Source organism: Aegilops tauschii, chromosome 7 (assembly GCF_002575655.3).
Source record: "Aegilops tauschii subsp. strangulata cultivar AL8/78 chromosome 7, Aet v6.0, whole genome shotgun sequence".
Classification (NCBI taxonomy): Eukaryota; Viridiplantae; Streptophyta; class Magnoliopsida; order Poales; family Poaceae; genus Aegilops; species Aegilops tauschii.
This window is the reverse complement of record NC_053041.3, coordinates 25,562,878-25,571,114: the sequence shown is the minus strand read 5'-3', so window position 1 is coordinate 25,571,114 and position 8,237 is coordinate 25,562,878.

Sequence of the window (8,237 nt, the reverse complement as noted above, 5' to 3'; positions counted from 1 at the left end):
CGCGGGGAGTTGACGGGCACGCACCCATGTGGAAGAAGAAATCTATATTTTGGGAGCTAGAATATTGGAAAGTCCTAGATGTCCGCTCTGCAATCGACGTGATGCATGTTACGAAGAATATTTGCGTGAACCTGCTAAGCTTCTTGGGCGTGTATGGGAAGACAAATGATACAAAAGAAGCACGGCAGGACCAACAACTTTTGAAAGACCCAGATGACCGGCATCCGGAATGGTTTCAAGGTCGTGCCAGCTACGCTCTTACCAAAGAAGAGAAGGTCATTTTTTTTGAATGCCTGAGCAGTATGAAGGTTCCGTCTGGCTTCTCGTCGAATATAAAGGGAATAATAATCATGGCGGAGAAAAAGTTCCAAAACCTGAAGTCTCACGACTGCCACGTGATTATGACGCAATTGCTTCCGATTGCTTTGAGGGGGCTCCTACCGGAAAATGTTCGAGTAGCCATTGTGAAGCTATGTGCATTCCTCAATGCAATCTCTCAGAAGGTAATCAATCCAGAAGATCTACCACGGTTACAGAACGATGTGGTCCAATGCCTTGTCAGTTTCGAGTTGGTGTTCCCACCATCCTTCTTCGATATTATGACACACCTCCTGCTCCACCTGGTCGAAGAGATTTCCATTCTCGGTCCTGTATTTCTACACAATATATTCCCCTTTGAGAGGTTCATGGGATTATTAAAGAAATATGTTCGTAACCGTGCTAGGCCAGAAGGAAGCATCGTCAAGGGCTATGGAAATGAGGAGGTAATTGAGTTCTGTATTGACTATGTTCCTGACCTTAAGCCGATTGGTATTCCTCAATCGCGGCACGAGGGGAGACTAAGTGGAAAAGGCAAGATCGGAAGGAAATCCACGATATGTATGGACGGTCATTCTATGACTGAAGCACACCACACAGTTCTGCAAAATTCCAGCTTTGTGGCTCCGTACTTCGAGCAACACAAGAATATTTTACGCTCGGACAACCCGGGGAAGCCTGAATCCTGGATTAGAAAGACCCACATGGAGACTTTCGGCAGTTGGTTGCGAAAACATTTAATGAATGACAATGATGTTGGAGATCAGCTGTACATGTTGGCCAAGAAACCATCTTCGACTATAACGATTTTCCAAGGGTACGAGATAAATGGGAATACATTTTACACCATCGCCCAAGATAAAAAGAGCACCAACCAAAACAGTGGTGTCCGCTTTGATGCAGCAACCGAGAATGGGCGAAAGGTCACATATTATGGTTACATAGAGGAGATATGGGAACTTGACTATGGACCCTCCTTTAAGGTCCCTTTGTTCCGGTGCAAATGGTTCAAGCTAACAGGAGGTGGGGTAAAGGTGGACGAGCAATACGGAATGACAATGGTGGATTTCAACAATCTTGGTTACCTTGACGAACCATTCGTCCTTGCCAAAGATGTCGCTCAGGTTTTTTATTTGAAGGACATGAGTAGCAAACCGAGGAAACGGAAAGATAAGAAAACGATCAGTACATCATGCGATGATCCAAAGCGCCACATTGTTCTTTCAGGGAAAAGAAACATCGTGGGAGTGGAGGACAAGACAGACATGTCAGAAGATTATAATATGTTTGGTGAAATTCCGCCCTTCAAAGTGAACACTGACCCAAGCATTAAGTTAAATGATGAGGATGCTCCATGGATACGGCACAATCGTAAGCAAGCAGGGACACAAGGAAGAATTGATGTGTAATAATTTATTGTACCAAACTTTGTATTTGGTCGATGAACTGAATGATGTATCAAACCTTTTGTCAAACCTTCAAGGGATTTTAAAATGAATTAGTTTTATTTTTCTGATTTTTTTGATATATAATTGTATTTTTAAGATTTTAAAATGAATTAGTTTTATTTTTCTGATTTTAAAAGGAAAAAGGAAGAAGAAGAAAGAAGGAAAAAGGAAGAAAAAAACAGAAGAAAAAAATAGAAGAAAAAAGGAAAAACAGAAGAAAAAAACAAACAGAAGAAAAACATAAGAAAAAAATAGAAGAAAAAAAAGAAGAAAAAAGGAAAAAGGAAAAAAGGAAGAAGAAAAACAAGAAAAACAAGAAAAAGGAAGAAACAAACAGAAGAAAAAAGGAAGAAAAACAGAAGAAAAACAAGAATTTAAAATGAATTAGTTTTATTTTTCTGATTTTTTTGATATATAATTGTATTTTTAAGATTTTAAAATGAATTAGTTTTATTTTTCTGATTTTAAAATGAAAAAGGAAGAAGAAGAAAGAAGGAAAAAGGAAGAAAAAAACAGAAGAAAAAAACAGAAGAAAAAAGGAAAAACAGAAGAAAAAAACAAGCAGAAGAAAAACATAAGAAAAAAATAGAAGAAAAAAAAGAAGAAAAAAGGAAAAAGGAAAAAAGGAAGAAGAAAAACAAGAAAAACAAGAAAAAGGAAGAAACAAACAGAAGAAAAAAGGAAGAAAAACAGAAGAAAAACAAGAATTTAAAATGAATTAGTTTTATTTTCTGATTTTTGATATATAATTGTATTTTTAAGATTTTAAAATGAATTAGAAACAAAATAATATAAACTTTAATAAAATATATAAGTACAAACAAAATAAAAAATATGCCTCCTACTGGGCCAGCACGGCCTGAATACGACTAGAAACCCATCAATGGGCCAGGATTCAGGCCCGCAGAAGGCCCACAAGCACATAGTGACAGAATAGGCCCGTAAGCCTGCATTTGAGAGGAGCTCGAAGTGGTGAGCGCAGCCGCGCTTATAAACCACTGTCGAAGCCTCTCGGCTAGCGAGGTGGGACTAAACATCCCACCGCACCGCGCCAGTTCCAGCACAACGCCTTTAGTCGCGGTTGGGGAGGCGGACCGCGACTAAAGGTTACCCTTTAGTCGCGGTTGTTGTCCCCAACCGCGACTAAAGGGTCTTTCTGCGCGGGAACGTAGGCGGCGCCAAAACCCTTTAGTCCCGGTTGGGGAGGCGGTATAAATACTGCACTTAGCAGTTTCGCCACTTCCCATTCTCCTTTCTCTCGACGCCGAAGCCCTGCCCTGACGCCGATCGACGCCGACGCCGACGCCGACGCCGAAGCCCTGCCCCGACGCCGACGCCGAAGCCCTGCGCCCCGCCGCCCCCGTCCCCAGTGAGCGCCGCCGCCGCCCGTGCCCTGCCCTTGCCCGCCGCCCGACGCCCGACGCCCTGCCGCCCGCCGCCCGCTGGCCCTGCCTGCCGTCCTCCGCGCGCCGGCAGAAGAAGAAGAAGGAAGAAGAAAAAGGAAGAAGAAGAAGAAAGAAAAAGGAAGAAGGAAGAAGAAGAAAGAAGAAAAAAAAGGAAAACAAAAGAAAAACAAACTGAAGAAAAAAACAAAAGAAAACAAAAAAACAGAAGAAAAACAAAGGAAGAAGAAAAAAACAAAAGAAAACAAAAAAACAAACAGAAGAAAAAAACAAAAAAAAGGAAAACACAAGAAAAAAGAAAAAGGAAAAAGAAAGAAAAAAGAAAACACAAGAAAAAAGAAAAAGGAAAAAGAAAGAAAAAAGAAAACAAAAGAAAACACAAGAAAAACAAACAGAAGAAAAAAGCAAAAAGGAAAAAAGGAAGAAAAAAACAGAAGAAAAACGAAGGAAGAAGAAAAAAAGAAAGAAGAAAAAAAAAGGAAGAAGAAAAAAAGAAAGAAGAAAAAAAAGGAAGAAGAAAAAAAGAAAGAAGAAAAACAAAGGAGGAAGAAAAAAAAAGGAAGAAGAAAAACAAAGGAAGAAGAAAAAAAAGGAAGAAGAAAAACAAAGGAGGAAGAAAAAAAAGGAAGAATAAAAACAAAGGAAGAAGAAAAAAAAGGAAGAAGAAAAACAAAGGAAGAAGAAAAACAAAGGAAGAAGGAAAAAAAAAGGAAGAAAGAAAAAAAGAAAGAAGAAAAACAAAGGAGGAAGAAAAAAAAAGGAAGAAGAAAAACAAAGGAAGAAGAAAAACAAAGGAAGAAGAAAAAAAGAAAGAAGAAAAACAAAGGAGGAAGAAAAACAAAGGAAGAAGAAAAAAAGAAAGAAGAAAGAAAGAAGAAAAAGGAAGAAGAAAAAAAGAAAGAAGAAAGAAAGAAGAAAGAAAAAGGAAGAAGAAAAAAAGAAGAAAGAAAAAGGAAGAAGAAAGAAATGAAAACCAAATGAAAACCAAAAGAAAGAAGAAAGAAAAAGGAAGAAGAAGAAAGAAAGAAGAAAGGAAGAAGAAAGAAAGAAAGAAAAAAGAAAAAGGAAGAAGAAGAAAGAAAGAAGAAAGAGGAAGAAGAAAGGAAGAAGAAGAATTTTTACTTAAAGAATCTTATTTTTTAATTCCTCCTCCTGTATGTCCCCTTAATCTTATTTTTTAATTCCTTTATACTTAAAGAATTTTTACTACATGCAGGAGTGAAATATGGCGGACGATAGAGCCGAGCCGCTTAGGGATCCGGAGGCTGAACGTTATCTAATGGGCATCATCAACAACGAGATTCCTTATGTGCCGGGCTCAGAATATGAGCAAGAAGAGGATGTAGTCTCTTCTTTTCTGAACCTTGAAGGTGGAACAGAGATTGTCGATGATCAAGAAGGTGAAGGAACGGACATTGTCGACGGAGGTCAACCGTCAACAAACGACGATCTCGAATTGCAAGTAGCAACCACCTCCGGCGAGGTATATATATACATTGAGCCTCTCGTGATACAAACTTACTGAAATGTGAATACATATGTATTAACGCGCGCGACTCTCTTTCTTTTTTTAGCCCTCCGGATCGAGTACGACAAAGCGTGGCAAATCCAAGGCGATGAAAACAGGAGAAACATATGCCATTGAGTTTGTCAGTGAAACCGGCAAGCCCCTACAGCACACCTCAAAGTTTATCAACCAATGCGGAGTCGTTGTTAGAGACAACGTCCCGATCACCGTCCAGGAATGGAAGGAGCCAAAGAAGGCACGTATTGGTTTCAGTTTTGTCGACAAGAGAACGAAAAAGGATTGCTGGAGAAAGCTTATGGAACATTTCATTCTACCTTCGGAATACAACAAAGTCGATGAATTCGGTAACGAGGTTCTGGGTGGACGTCAGAGGAGGAGGCTAGTTAAAGAGTTCGCTCTTCAGAAGATGGGCGAAGCATTCCGGAACTTCAAGAAAAATTTAACCCGTGACTATGTCAACAAGGGCAAGACTCCGGATTTCAATGGACAACATGAGAAACTGAAAGATGATTGGCCAGAATTTGTGAGGCAAAAGCAATCGGAGCATTTCAAGGAAATATCAAAAAAAAATAAGGATAATGCGAGTAAGAAAAAGTTCCATCATATTATGGGGCCAGGAGGATACCGCCTTTCGGAGCCTAGGTGGCAGAAGATGGAGGAGGACCTGAGGGTGCGAGGAATCCCTCTAGGTACAGAGGGATGGGACCCAAGGGCCAAAAGCTGGTGGTACGGGCATGGGGGATCGCTAGACCCGGAGACAGGGGTGTGTGTTCACCGGCAGAGACAGTTTGCTCCCACCCAAGCCCTTATTGACGCAATGACCCAAGCTCAAGAGGGCTTGATCAAGTTCAACAGAGAGAAAGACGCATTGACAATAGCCCTCGGGAATGATGAACACGGAGGACGTGTACGAGGCAAAGGCAAAGTTCCGTGGAAAGTAGGGTTTTCCCAGGACAATGACCCGTACTGTTACAGAAGCCGTAAGAGAAAGACGGACCGGGATGCAGATCTTATGACGAAGTTTGCATCGGAACTCCATGAGTTGAAGCAGACCGTGCATGAACTAGTAAAAGAAAAATCGGCTGCAGGGCCGCATGAAGATCATGAAGCGGATCGCGGAAGCTAGCAGCGGAGAAGCAGCGTGGCTTCCACGGATGCCCCGCCTGGTGCTAGTGCACCGATGATCGAGATTCGTGCACCGGAGCCTCACTACCCCGTGGATGATGTAAAGGAGATGAAAGAATGTGATCTGCATTATCCCGTGGGGAACGTTTCCACAAAGGTAGCTAGCGGCAGTGCTTTACCCTGTACACCTGGAGCACTCCACCACAACAACCCCATTGCATATGGCTATGCTCGTGTCACGGTGGAAGACATAGTCCAAGGGTTTGAGGACCTGGAGATTGACAAACCTACACCCGAAGGGGAGAGCAGACTTGGAGATGTCAAGCGCCAGTTCATTCTATGGAAAAAGAAGTACATAGTGTTTCCAGGCGAGGCACCAAGGCTAGCAAGTCCACCCCCCTCCGATGGTGGTGGTGGTGGTGGCGGTGGTGGCGGTGGTGGTGGTCGTGGTGGTTCACCTACACCTCCTTCACGCCATTCGACGCCGTCCCCCGATCCACAACCTCCGGCGGGTACGGCGCCCCCCAATCCTCCTCCGGCGGGTACGACGCCCCCCAATCCACCTCCGGCGAAGAAGCAGAAGAAGGCGTACAGCAAGGAAACCCGCTCCTGGACTATTAACCCGGACCCTTATGTACCTAAGACCACAAGGGTACCGGAGCCATCACTGAAGCCTCTCCTCCCAAGGCCTGGGGAACTTAGTGAAGCTGAAACCAAATTGGCCGCGTCTGCTGATTATGAGAAATGGAAGGCGGATATGAAGGCGATAAAAGAGCCTGAGCCCAAGCAAGTATTCACTGAGAAGCAAAAGAAGTGGGCTAAGGATTTTTTGATGACACCGTCCCAAGCCGAGCTGAATATGCCTGACGACTATGGACATGAACTTCGTAGGCAAGCAAAAATATTGAAGGAGGAGAAAGAAGAAAGTAAAAAAAGCGGGAAACAAGTTGACCAGCTCGGGATGCAGAAGAAACAATCGATCCCCCCGCTCATAGTGAAAGCCGGTCCGGAAGAGGACCCCGAGATCATAGCAGCTGCGGCAGCACTTGGATTGACTGTAGCGAGTGCCATGAAACAAGCGTCGGAGATGGGTTTGACTTTTCGTGCCTTCTTAGGCCTTGAGGATGCGCCAGTATGTGAGATAGCATTACAATATGTGCGGAATGGGCCTCTCGTCGAGCCTGCGCGGGAGAAGAGTCTACCGCCACAAATGCGAAATCTGCTACGTTGGTACAAGCAATTCATAACATGGGCCGACAAAGAATATATTTATGCGGATGTTACAGAGGAGCATCACACCAAACGGTACTCTGTACAAGTTCATATGAGTGAATTGTTCCAGCTGTTCAATCTGCGCGACCTCGACAAATCTATGCTGAGTTGCTACGTTCTGTAAGTGATTTATTTCTACCTCATCTCGTTCTTCATTGCCTGCACTATATATATATACATATATATATATATATATATATATATATATATATATATATATATATATATTGTCCTAACTATATTGTTGCGTACGCTATTATGCAGATTAAAGATTTGGGAATGCAAAATAAGAAACATCCATGATGTTGGGTTCATTGACCCACATATCGTTAATGGACATGTGTTACAATATCACCCCGAAGACGTGGAGAAAGACTTGTACAAGTTTCTTAGAAAGCATCAACTCAAAAGTCATATTCTATTTCCTTACCATTTTGGGTGAGTGTTTCTCTCTTGTGCCCATTCTCTTTTGTTTACTCCATGCATGGTATGTCTAATCGATGAGTTATGCATGACTGTGCATGTAACGTGTCCGCAGGTTCCACTGGATTCTGCTAAATATTGAACTTCACACCTCCAGAGTTCTAATCATGGACTCTATGGATTCGGATCCAAAGCGTTGGGCCGACATGAGAAAAATGCTGCAAAAGTAATTATTTTCAATCATTTGAGCTCTATATCGATCGGTCTCTTTCGTTCATTTCCTAATATCAAGTAACTAATAACTCCCTTGTTCATTTAATTTTCTTTGCCCTGTAGGGTTTGGAGACGGTTCTCAGAAGAAATTGTCGGTGAATTCAAACATGAGCTAGATTTCAGAAGGTTAGTTAATGTGGATAAGCAGCCACCGGGGACCAATCTATGTGGATACTATGTTTGTGAGAACATCCGGAGACTAACCTCTGAGCGGAAGGCATCGGATAGCGTGCGGAACGCGACGGATAACTTGCGGAGGAGGCTTAGTCCAGAAGCTCGCTTCCGACCAATTCAAGATGAATTAGCAGGATTTTTCTTGAGGGAAGTCATCAATCCTAAAGGACAACACTATACCGAGGACGCAGACATTTATATGCATACCCGAGATTGAAACTTGTTCGAAGTTGTATATGGTCCTCCATCCTAATTGTGTATGGAAACTTGTTC